Here is a 13,608-nt window from a genome sequence, read left to right on the forward strand (position 1 = left end):
CATTACAAACAGTTCTAGAACAACTATGATAAGGCAGCTGTATTACATGGTTAACAACCTACATTTTAATGCCAGGCCTCCTAGGTTGATATTTTAGCTTTTATAATAGTTATCTGACCTTGGGCAGGTCATACAATTTCTTTGTACTTGAGGTTCCTCATCTGTTAAAATGGTATGATAATAATACTTATTAAATTTATGAGGATTAATAATATATGTAAAACACTCAGAACACTGCCTAGCAGGTATAGGTGTTCAGTAAATGTTTCTGTTACTAAAAGGCTTTGATCTAATGCTATATTTAAATGTTGTATTTTGTAGTTAACAAAAATTTTTACCTTGATTTGCTCAGCTAGTGAGAGAACCTCAGTGGGACAATTGATGTCTACCATTGTTACCTAGTGTTTTTTTCAATCATACAAATTGTTTCTTTTGTTTCAGTTTTATTATTGTCAACAACTGTGAAAGGCTTTTTTGTTTTATTATAAATAGTTTTAACATTTGAATATCAAGACAAGTGAAAACAAATTTGCTTCATCTTTTAAGCATGTTTAACAAAAAGTGTTCATCTTATCATCACCATTGCCATTTGCTTTTATAAGGAGAAATGACAAAATCATTGCTATTTTTATTCACTATTTTAAGCCCATATATGTATATTTTGAGTAATTTAATTGTACAGTAGATATTGAATGAGTTATACTTTTTCATTTTGCTGCTTATTTAATGTTTCAGTTTAACTTTAGGGGCAGTGATCATATTCATTTTAAAATTGATTAGACAATTTAACTTGGAATTTAACAATGGATATGGCTGAGAGAGATAAGTCTACAAAGAGTATGAAGCATTAGTCTTGTTCTTTTTTTATGTGAGAAGTGCCAGAATTTTATGTTTGTCTGTAAACTGGAGAATCTGGAGGTATATGTGAAGGGTCAGCACCACAGAGATAGTTTTGGTTTCACACAAAAACTCAAAATCCTAAAATTCATGAGCATTGTAAATTAAATGCACTCAAATTGTTTTGAATATTAGTGTCTTAGACTTGAGAGTATGTCATTCCAGGGCGATTATATCCCTGCTTTTAACCACATAGATTCCCTTTACAGAGAGGAAAAGTTTTCATTAGTAATCAGGTACCAATGTTCCCTGTGGAACTGTTTTCCTAATATTACGATAGTTGAGTTTTTACATCCTCCCTTTGTAACTTCTAACCCCTGAAGTAATGAGAGGCTGTGAAAAAACATTTGGTATCAGGAGGTTTCAATAGTGCTGCAGTTGGTTAAATAAATGCAGTTTCATCATTGCTGAAGAGTAAAAAAGTATCTCATAAAACTTTCTTGAAAAATTAATTGGAATTCTTATAATAAAGAAGTACTGTTACATGGATCTAAACTCAGGAAATGTAATCACAGAATAGATATTTTAAGATCCAAAATCATATTGAAATGCCATTTGGATACTATGGTTATTGGGACAGTATGCTTTTAAACATTTTTATTAATGATTTAGATGTGAAATAACAATGAAAATGTGCAGATGTGCTATAAGCATAAATGTAAGAGAAATAATTCATAAAGAGAGGCTTAAGGATTAGCTGCATAGGTGAGGTAATAAAAAAGTGATATATTGTGTAAAAATACAACCAGAGGGTTGTAGAGAGTTGTAATACACCAAGCAGGATAGCAACTTAAAAGATTAAATAACACCTTAAAGACAGGAAATTAGATAGGATCAGCAAAGTAATTTGGCTTAAAAAAAAAGGTAAGAGTATATTCAATACAGAAGCATGGGGTAATTTACAGCATGGGGTAATTACTCTCTTTCAACATATATGAATTTACTAGAAACTTGCATAGAGGTTGAAAGATGATGACGGAGAAGAATCCTAGGCTTACCTTGTCTCAGGAATTCAACTAGGTAACTATCAGATCATCCTAAATACCCCAGAAATTGACCTAAAGACTGGCAGAACAAACCCTACAACTAAAGGAAAAGAAGAAGCTACATAGAAAAAGGTAAGATGTGTGGAGACACAGTTTAGGAGGAAAATGGATGGTGACTACTGCAGTGAGGAGGGAGCCACAGTCATGGAGAAGGGTGAGAGAACACACTAGCACATAAGAGCACACACAGAAAAAGAACCCCATGGAATCAGCTTGGAAAGTGAAAGGGACTCAATTTAATGAGTTTTTATAAGCAGCAGGACTTAAGGCCTGGAGTGTTAAAGGTCAGTAGGAAAGAGGCCAGAGGGCACTGAGGCTGCTCTAGGAGAGAGTGCAGGAAAACAATCTCAGACATACAGCATGGAAACAGTGATCTAAAGAATGCCTGGGGCACACAGTGGGGAGGATATTTGCTTATCTTGGAGAATATTTGCACATCCCAGAGAGGTATTGTTCATGGAGAGACACCACTGTGAACAAAGAAACTGGCCAATGCCATTTCCCTCCCTCAGCCTTCAGCATAAGCATAAGGCCATCTTTGGAAAACAGTACAGCGCTAACATTCACCAAGTAACACTAGGCCCTGCCCCCTCCACACTCCAGTGGAACCACTATTCCTGGGCAGATTTGCCTCAGTCCCAGCGTGGCAAACCCCTTCCAGAAGGCCAGCTCATCTGTCACTGTGTCTCCTGACAAGGAAGTTTTGTGGTGCCTCAGTTTTGATAGTGGTGGTGATAGGTCTCACTTCACAAACAGATCTAGTTAAAATGTACCACATTCAGGGGTTCAGCCGCAGGCTCCGAGCGGCCCCTGCCCGGATGGCAGCAGTAGTTCTAGGGGGAGATACCATGGGCCCTGAGCATATTTTCCCCAATCCGAATTAGGAACTGGGGCCACACCAGGGCCCTACAGAAGGCACTGGGGATTGGAGCAGCGAGGAGCCTGAGGAAGAGCAGGAGGAAACAGGGGCAGGCCCAGCTGGCTACTCCTATCAGCCCCTGAACCAAGATCCTGAACAAGAGGAGGTGGAGCTGGCACCGGTGGGGGTAAGTGAAGATGTAGTTGCTGATATTCAGTATCGGATCCAGGCACTGGGGCTTCATTTGCCAGACCCACCAGTAGACAGCAACGATGAAGAGGAGGAGGGAGCTACCGGACTGAGCAACCACAGCTCTATTCCCATGGACCTGGAACATGTGGAGCTGGTGAAAAGGACGATGGCTGGAGTAAGCCTGCCTGCACCAGGGGTTCCTGCCTGGGCTTGGGAGATCTCAGATGCCCAGTGGGAAGATGTGGTACAGAAGGCCCTCCAAGCTCGGCAGGGAGCCCCAGCCTGGAAGTGACTACCCTAAGAGCTGCCTTATCTCCCTGCATTCCAGGCCAGAACCAGCACAGGACTGAACACATCTCTGGTTGTAATGTCCATCTCCATTTTCCCCCTCTCCCTTTCCACATTAAGGCAAATCAGACTTCTTCTCAGAGACCCACTTTATTCAGTTCTGTACATATGGGGACATTGGCCCAAGCCCAACCCATCTTAGCATGTATCACTCTATGGAGAATAAAGCACCCTATGTACACAGCCAAAAAAAAAAAAAAAAAAAAAAAACATGTACCACATTCAGACCAGGGACCAAACAGTACCCACAACAGGGGAAAGAGAGCCTCTGCAGTTTATTGGCCTGAAGCATAAAGTGGCCAGGACAAAATAGCAGAGTACACCCAGCACACACACTGGAGACCTTCTCGGGAGTGTTAGGCTCAAGGCACTCCAGGATCTCTTCTTCATAAAGCTATTAACCTCAAGAACAGGAGACATAGCTGACTTTACTAACACAGAGAAACAGGCATCAGAACTTAGACAAAACGGGAAGACAGAAAATTATCCCAAATGAAAGACTGGATGAGGCCACAGAGAGCTAAGCAAAATAGATAACATGCCTGACAGAATTTAAAGTAGTAATCATAAGGCTATTCACTGGACTTAAGAGAGGAAGACATTAGTGAGACCCTTAACACAGAGATAAGGAATAACATAGCAGAGATAAAGGGCTCAATAAATGAGATGAGAAACGTGCTTGATAGAATGAACAACAGGTTGGAAGAAGCAGAGGAACAAATTAGTGACCTGGTAGACAGAGTAATGGAAAGTAATCAAGCTGAACAAAAGAGAGAAAAAAGAATTATGCATGAGAATAGACTTAGGAAACTCAGTGACTCCATTAAACATAATAACATTTATGTTATGGGAATCCCAGAAGAAGAAGAGACAGAAAAGGGGGCAAGTAATTTATTTGAAGACACAATAGTTGAAAACTTCCCTAATCTGGGGAAAAACAGATATCCAGATCTGAGACGCACAGAGAACACTCATCAAAATCAACAGAAGCAGACATATAGCCAAGATATTAATTAAATTTGCAAAATATAGTGATAAAATTTAAAGCAGTAAGACAAAAGAAAACAGTACCTTACAAGGGAAACCCATAAGGCTAGCATGAGACTTTTTCAACAGAAACTTTGCAAGCCATGAGAAAATGGCATGATATATTCAAAATACTGAAAGGGAAAAATCTGTAGCCAAAACTACTCTATCCAGCAAAGCTATCATTCAGAATGGAAGAAGAAATAAAGGATTTCTCAGACAAACAACCCTAAATGAGTTCATGTCCACTAAACCATCCTCCAAGAAATATTACAGGGAACTCTGAGTAGTAAAAAAGAGACCAAAAGTGAGATTATAAAGGTAGAAAACAAAAGAGAGGCAAGAATATTCCTGTAAAATATCAGTCAAGAAACTCAAAAAATTAAAGGATAAAATGTAGCAACATATGCTTAAAACATGGGGAGAAAAGGAGAAAAGAATGGGTTCAAACTTAAACAACCATCAATTTAATAAAGGTCGCTATGTGCAGAAGAGGTTATATGTAAACCTAATGGTAACCATATATCAAAACCCACTAATAGATAAGTAATGTGTAAAGGTAAAGAAATCCAAATATATCTCTAAACAAATGAACTAGAGAAAGTAATGAAAGAAAGTTAAAAAAAATCAGATAATCTTCAGAAACAACTATAAGACAATGAAATGATAAATAAATATATATTATCTATAATTACCTTAAATGTAAATGGACTAAATGCTCCAATCAAAAAACATAGGCTAGACAGAATAGATTTAAAAAAAAAAAAAAGCCCGTCTATATACTACCTACAAGACACCTGCAGATTAAATGTGTGAGGATGGAGAAAGTTTATTATGCAAATGGATGTCAAAAGAAAGCCAGAGTAGGAATACTTACATTGTACAAAGTAGACTTTAAATAGACAAAGAAGGATACTATATAATCATAAGGGAGACAATCCAACAAAAAGAGATAGCAAAGATAAATATTTATGCATTCAATATTGGTACGCAATTACATAAAACAGTTAATAACATAAAGGAACTAATCCATAGTAATAAAATATAGTAGGGGATTTTAACACTCCACTTGCATCAATGGACAGATAATCTAAACAGAAAATAAACAAGAAAACAGTAGCTTTGAATGACACATTGGATCAGATGGATTTAACAGATATTTAGAACATTCCATCCTAACAGCAGAATACACATTCAAGTGCACATGGAAAGTTTTTTAGAATAGGCCACATATTAGGCCACAAAACAAGCCTCAACAAGTTCAAGAAGATGAAAATCATACTATGCCTCTTTTTGGACCACAACACTATCAAACTAGAAGTCAACATAAAAAAAAAAAACTAGAAAGACCACAAATACATGGAGGTTAAATAACATGCTACTAAATAATGAGTGGACCAACCAGGAAATTAAAGAAGAAATTTAAAAATCACATGGAAACAAATGAACATGAAAACACAGTGGTCTGAAACTTTTGGGATAAAGGAAAACTGGTTCTAAGAAGAAAGTTTATAGAAATACAGGCCTACTTTAAGAAGCGAGGAAAATTTCAAATAGACAGTCTAACTTTTACACTTAAAAGAGCTAGAAAAAGAACAACAAACAGAACCTAAAACCAGAAGAAGGAAGGAAATAATGAACATTAAAGCATAAGTAACTTATATAGAAGCTAAAAAACAAAATACATGTAGAACAGATCAATGAAATCAGGAGCTACTTCTTTGGGAAAAAATCAGTAAAATTGATAAACTTCTAACCATACTTCTCAAGAAAAAGAGAAAGGACTCAAAATCACAAATGAGAGAGGAGAAATAACAACCATTGCCAAAGATATATAAACAATTGTAAGAACATTATGAAAAACTGTCTGCTAACAAATTAGACAGCCTAGAAGAAATGAATAAATTCCTAAAAACATATCAACTACCAAAAATGAAACAAGGAGAAGTAGAAAACTTGAACAGACAAATTACCAGCAATGAAATTGAGTCAGTAATCAAAAAACTCTCAACAAACAAAAATCCAGGACCAGAAAGCTTCATTAGGTGAATTCTACCAAACATTTAAAGAAGAGTTAATACCTATTCTCAAACTATTCCAAAAAATAGAAAAGGAAGAAAAATTCCAAATTCATTTTATGAGGCCAGCATTTCCTTGACACCAAAACCAGATAAAGATACCACTATAAAAAGAGTACTATAGGCTAATATCCTATGTTTATCCATAAACACAAAACCTTCAACAAAGTACAAGCAAACTGAATCCAATGGTATACTAAAAAAAAGTCATTCACCATGATAAAGTGGGATTTATTTCTGAGTTGCAAAGTTTGTTCAGTATTCACAAAAATCAATCAAGGTGATATGTCACATCAATAAGAGAAAGGATAAGAACCATGCAATCATTTCAGAAGATCCAGAAAAAGCATTTGACAAAGGTACAACATCCATTCATGATAAAAACCTTCCACAAAGAAGGTTTAGAGGAAACATATCTTAACATAATAAAGGCCATATATGAAAAACCCACAGCTTAACATTATCCTTAATGAGAAAAAACTGAGATTTTCTTGTAAGGTTAGGAACAAGACAAGGATGTCCGTTCTCACTATTATTCAATGGTACTGAAAGTCTTAGCCACAGCCATCAGACAAAATAAATAAAAGGCATCCACATAGTAAGGAAGAAGTAGAACTTCCAGTATTTGCAGATGACATGATACTATATATAGAAAACCTGAAAGATTCCACCAAAAATATGCTAGAACTGATCAATGAAATGAGTAAAGTCACAGAATACAGAATCAGTATACAGAAATCTATTGCGTTTACAATTGCACTAAAAATAATAATATACTTAGGAATAAACCTAACCTAACAGGTGAAAGACTTGTACTCTGAAAACTAAAACACTGATGAAGTAAAATCAACAGAACACAAATAAATGGACTAGAAGAACAAATATTGTCTATACTACCCAAAGAAATCTATACATTTAATGCAATCCCTATCAAAATACCAACATTTTTCACAGAGCTAGAACAAACAATCCTAAAGTTTGTGTGGAAAAAAAGACCTCGAATAGCCAAAGCAATCGTGAAAAAAAAAAAAAAACTAAACTGGAGGTATCACAATTCCAGACTTCAAGTTATATTACGGAGCTGTAGTAATCAATACAGTACTGGCACAAAAATAGGCATATAGATCAATAGAATGGAATAGAAAACCCAGAAATCAACTCACAACTATATGATCAATTAATCTTCAACAAAGCAGGAAAGACTATCTAGTGGGAAAGGATAGTCTCTTCAAGGACTGGTGTTAGGATATCTGGACAGCAACATGCAATAGAAAAAAGCCTGGACCACTTTCTTACACCATACACAAAAATAAAATCAAAATGGATTAAAGACCTAAATGTGAGACTTCCTGAGAATATAAAAATCCTAAAAGAGAAGACAGGCAGTGAGCTCTTTGACATCAGTTGCAGCAACTTTCTAGTTATATCTCCTGAGGCAATGGAAACAAAACCAAAAGTAAACTGTTGGGACTACATCAAAATAAAAAGGTTCTGCACAGTGAAGGAAACAATCAACAAAATGAAAAGGCAACCTACAGAATGAGAAAAGATATTTGCTAATGACATAACTTAAACAACTCAGCACCTCAAACCCAAATAATCTAATTAAAAATGAGCAGAAGACATGAATAAACATTTCTCCAAAGAAGACATTCACTTGGACAACAGACTCATGAAAAGATGCTCACCATCACTTACCATCATGAGATGCAAATCAAAACCACAATGAGGTGTCACCTCATACCCGTCAGGTGTCAGAATGACTAAATTCCACAACACAAGAAACAACAAGAATTGGCAAGGCTGTAGAGAAACTGATATAGCCACTGTAGAAAGCAGTAGGGAGTTTCCTCAAAAAGTTAAAAATAGACCTATGATTCAGCAATTACACTACTGGGTATTTACTGAAAGAATACAGAAACACTAATTCAAAGGTATTTATGCACCCCTATGTTTATAGCAGCCTTATTTACAATAGCCAGCCCAAGTGTCTATCAGTTGATGAATGGATAAAGAAGATGTGGTGTGTATGTACATATGTGTATGTATATAATGGAATAATACTCAGCTATGAAAAAGAATGGAATCTTGGAATTTGCAATAACATGGATAGAGCTAGAGAGTATAATTCTAAGTGAAATTAATCAGTGAGAGAAAGACACACCATATGACTTCACTCATGTGGAATTTAAGAAACAAAACAATGAGCAAAGGGGAAAAAAGAGAAATAAATCAAGAAAAGACTCCTAACTATGGAGGACAAACTGTTGGTTACAAGAGGGGAAGTGAGTGGGGGAATGAATGAAATAGGTGATAGGGATTAAGGAGTGTTGTGTTGAGCACTGGGTGATGTATGGAATTTTTGAATGCCTGTATTGTATACCTGAAACTAATATAGCACTATGTTACTAACAAAAATTAAACATTTAAAATAAAAAATTTCTTGCATAATCTGGACACTAATGATCATCATTAAAGGACTGTAAAGGAAAAAATCTTTCCAAACTATTTGAAGCCACAAGCATCCAAGAATGAATTAGAGAAGTTATACACTAATTAGAACAAGGGTAAACTAAATTAATATAGTTTTTCCTATGAATATAACGTTAAATTATCTAACATTTATTGTCTACAACATGATAGATACTATATTGAATGTTTTATATGTTTTATATGTCTGCATTATCTTATTAAATAGTCATTGTCCCTATGAGGAAATGGATGGTTTAGAGGGTTTTAAGATTTACTCAAAATCAAACAGTTCCTTGTGGCATAGGCAAACATTTGTCCATCTGATTAGTATATACAATCATAACCAATCTGTAATTAACAGATTATGTGTAGCTGTAGTATAACTATCAACATAGGAAATCAATTTGAATATTAACATAATGGAGGTGTGTAATTTGTGATAAATATTCAGAGATCTACAAATAAATGCAGTTTATCTTATTGAAAATGAAACTTAAAATTTGAATTGGTTTTGACTTACCTCTCAGATCTGCCCATGGTTTCTAATATTTTTCTATTACTTTTCTTCTTTATTCTGTTTCACATTTCCCTTCCTGGATCAGTCCTGCAATTTATTCTTGGCTTTTACTCTTTGTCCTCTTGAATGCTGCCTCAATATGGAGGCCTATTTCTGTCTCTTGTTTAGGGTACTGTAATCCTTACCTTCTATCATGCTCCAATCCCACATATTATTTCCTGTCTATTTCAATGCCTAAGAAACATTTATCTTCATTCTTTTTACTTTTAATTCTGGAAGTTAGATGTCCAAAATTGTAATATCTTAAGTATGTAAAATACATATTCAGATGGATGGGAACCACTAAATAATATATAGAAAAAATAATAAAAAATAGTAACTGAGTTCAATAATATTCTGGGGATCCCTAGGTGGCTCAGCGGTTTAGCGCCTGCCTTTGGCCCAGGGCGTGATCCTGGAGTCCCGGGATCAAGTCCTATGTCTGGCTCCCAGCATGGAGCCTGCTTCTCCCTCTGCCTGTGTCTCTGCCTCTCTCTCTCTCTCTCTCTCTCTCATGAATAAATAAATAAAATCTTTTAAAAAAGAAAACAAAACAACAACAACAAAAAAACATCGGCTTTTTTCAGCTGAACCTGAAGCAGATTTTGGTTGCCTTGTCAAGTCAGGGTGGGCCCAAGGCTGTCCTTCTAGAACAGCTGGTTCTGAGCATGCTCCAAGCCCATGTGTCCCACCACATTTGCCGCAGTGAACGCCTACCTCTACATTCCACAACATTCAAAACTATACATTTAAGAAGCTTGTGGCATTTGTTCTCTGGCTTAGTGATCTGCTAGATTGCTTGAGGGCAGCCTCCTTCCTTCCAGTGTTTACAGCAGAGCAGTGCCACTGCTAGAATAGAAACAAGCAACAAGGCATGCATTTGGCCCAAATAAACCAACGCTGGTTTATGGAAAAAAAAATTTTTTTCAGCTGTTTAGTTTATTTTCCAAAAGATAGATACACTGACATTAAGCAATTGACTTACTTGAGGTTTTTAATTTAACTGGTTGATTAGATATTTTATATACTAATGAAACTTCATAATGTAGATTCACTAGATACCAGTAGCACCCTTCTCAAGTTGTATTGATCAAAAATATCTCCAGACATTGCCAAATATCCTCTGGGTAGGGGCTGAGAGGTCAAAATCAATAAAGTATGGACTAATACTGGTTTGTACTAAAAATGCATTCAGCTTAATTCCAGACTTTAGGAATTAATGAATTAAGTATACAATGTCAGTATGAATTACCATTATAAGCTGCTCATTTAGATTACAAAGATATTAAGGGCTGTGACCATCTTTTAGACTTTATATGGAGAAACATAAATGTAAATTAGGTATTTATAATAAATGGCAAAATTTGGGATGCCTGGGTGGCTCAGTGGTAGAGTGTCTGCCTTCCTAGGGTCTAGGGTGTGACCCCCATCGGGCTCCCTGTGAGGAGTGCTTCTCCCTCTATGTCTCTGCCTCTCTTTCTTTGTCTCTCATGACTAAATAAGTAAAATCTTTAAAAATAAATAAAAGGCAAAATTTCTCAAATTGAGTGAAAATACAGAAGATACACCTAAGGCAAAATAATTGAAAAAGATTTAAAGCAAAATATAAGGGAGTGACTGGCTGGCTCAGTCAATAGAGCTTATGACTCTTGATTTTGGGACCATGAGTTTAAGCCCCATGCTGGGCATGGAACCTACTTTAGAGTATATATATGCATCTGGGTGGCTTAGTGATTGAGCATCTGCCTTTGGCTCAGGTTGTGATCCCAGGATCCTGGGATTGAGTTCAGCATGAGGCTCCTGGTGGGGAACCTGCTTCTTCCTCTATGACTCTGCCTCTTTGTGTGTCTCTCATAAATAAATAAAATCTTAAAAATATATGTGTAGGGAAGCCCAGGTGGCTCAGCAGTTTAGCACAGCCTTTAGCCCATGTGTAATCCTGGAAACCCAGGATCGAGTCCCACGTTGGGCTCCCTGCATGGAGCCTGCTTCTCCCTCTGCCTGTCTCTCTGCCTCTCTCTCTGTGTGTGTCTCTCATGAATAAATAAATAAAATCTTAAATATATATATATATATATGTGTGTGTGTATGGCAAAAAATAAAATGTAGGGATGAACGAAGATATTCTACACACATACAAATTGAAATAAAGCAGGATACAAATTATTTCAAAGTATATGTTACACTTATTAGGACAGTCATTCTTAATTTTAAAAAGCTATAATCTTCAATAAAGATATAACTATTATATATGCAATTGATTCTTGAACAATGGGGTTAGGCGCATGGACCTCCTGTGCAGTGGAAAATCCACATAGAAACTTTTTTTTTAAGATTATTTGAGATGTTGAGAGTGAGCACATGGTTGCATGAATATGGGGGGGCAAAGGGAGAGAGAGAGAATTTCAAGCCTATTCCTTGCTCTGCATGGAGCAAGAGGCAGGACTCAATCTCAGAACCTTAAGATCATGTCCTGAGCTAAAATTAAGAGTTGGATGCTCAACTGACTGAGCTACCCAGGTGCCCCTCCACATAGTAACTTTTAACTCCCCCAAACTTCATTGTCTACTCTTGACCAGAAGCCTTATGAATAATATAAACTGTTAACACGTATTTTGTATGTAGTATATAATGGATTCTTACAATAAAATAAGCTAGAAGAAAGAAATTGTTATTAGAAAATCATAAGGTAGGGGTGCCTGGGTGGCTCAGTTGGTTAAGCCTTCTTCTCTTGATTTCAGCTCAGGTCATGATCTCAGTGTTGTGAGATCAAGCCCTACATTGAGCTCTGTGCCAGGTGTGGAGCCTGCTTGAGATTTTTCTCTTCTCCCCTCTGCCCTTCCCCACCTCTGATAGATCATGCTCTCTCTCTCTTTCTAAAAAAGAAAAGAAAAGAAATCATAGAGAAAATACACTTAAAATATTGTACTGTATTTACTGATAATGTAAATTTATTTTGTCTGTTTACAAGATGAAATGTCAATACTTACATCAATGCTGTCTTCTATGATAAAAAACACTGTGGACATTATACTTATTACTAACACTGAAATGAAAAATGAGGGATAATGTGAAAAAAAATTGTCTTTATTTACAGCTATAACAGCTTATGCATTGATAATAAAGCAGTAATATGATTACTTTATGGTAACCTAGTATAATCGATACAATTACTACATGGCAGTGAGTCTATACAGTGATGAATTAATTGTTATAAAATTTTTATGGCATATGCTATTACAGTTATTTTCATAATGCAGTATTGGGAAAATAGTTACATTTAAAAAAAAACCTACTGTGATGATAAGCTCAGTTTCTCCAATTATAAGAGAGAAGGGCATATTGTAGGGTAATGTAATTCTTTAAAAGTTATAAAGTAGTGGGAAACCTAGCACATTATTAATTTTATATTGAATATCATTCACCTTATGCCCATGTTAGGATAGGCTATCTACTTCTGCACAAGTCTTACACACAATATTCTACATGATACTTAGGCAATGAGAAAGATGATGACATAGAATATCTCATATACTTCTTTGCAGTACAGTTATTAGATTTTTGCACAAAGGATACTTATACACAACATATAAGTTTTTAACTGTTTAGTGGGATGATTATGTAATATTCATTAAATGGAAGGAGACCAGGAGACCATCATAAAGGTCTTCATCTTTGTCTTCATGCTGAATAGGCTGTGGGAGAGAAGGGGTTGGTTTTGCTCTCTTAGGAGTGGCAGAAGTGTAGGAGGGAGGAGGGGAAGCAAGAGAGGCAGGAGCACCTGGCGTAACTTCCTGGAAATACATTATACTTTTTTTCTGACTTTTTGCATTTCCATTTTTCTGAAAATGTTACTATATGGTACTAATCCTTCTACTATTTGCTTTAGTTTCAGTGCCTATATCATAGAAGGGTCCATTGTCAAAAAACAAGTCAAAAGAAGTCTTGAATAATCAGTGCCCTTCTGCCAGATTATCTGTTTTCTGGCACTACTTTTTGAAGAATTTTTTAAATTTAAATTCAGTTTAGTTAACATAATCTGTATTATTAGTTTAAGGGGTAGTATCTGGTGATTCATCAGTCACATGTAACACACAGTGCTCATTGAATCAAGTGTTCTCCTTAATGCCCATC

General features: G+C 36.0%; 1 protein-coding gene and 1 pseudogene across 4 annotated transcripts in view; both read left to right on the forward strand.

Moving 5' to 3' along the window:
- Nucleotides 1-13,608, forward strand: part of PHYHIPL (phytanoyl-CoA 2-hydroxylase interacting protein like) — an 81,408-nt gene that overhangs the window by 37,242 nt on the left and 30,558 nt on the right. The gene's annotated exons all lie outside the window — the stretch shown is intronic.
- LOC144311795 (male-enhanced antigen 1 pseudogene) lies at nt 2,756-3,567 on the forward strand (annotated as a pseudogene).

This window comes from Canis aureus, chromosome 4 (assembly GCF_053574225.1).
Source record: "Canis aureus isolate CA01 chromosome 4, VMU_Caureus_v.1.0, whole genome shotgun sequence".
Taxonomy (NCBI): Eukaryota; Metazoa; Chordata; class Mammalia; order Carnivora; family Canidae; genus Canis; species Canis aureus.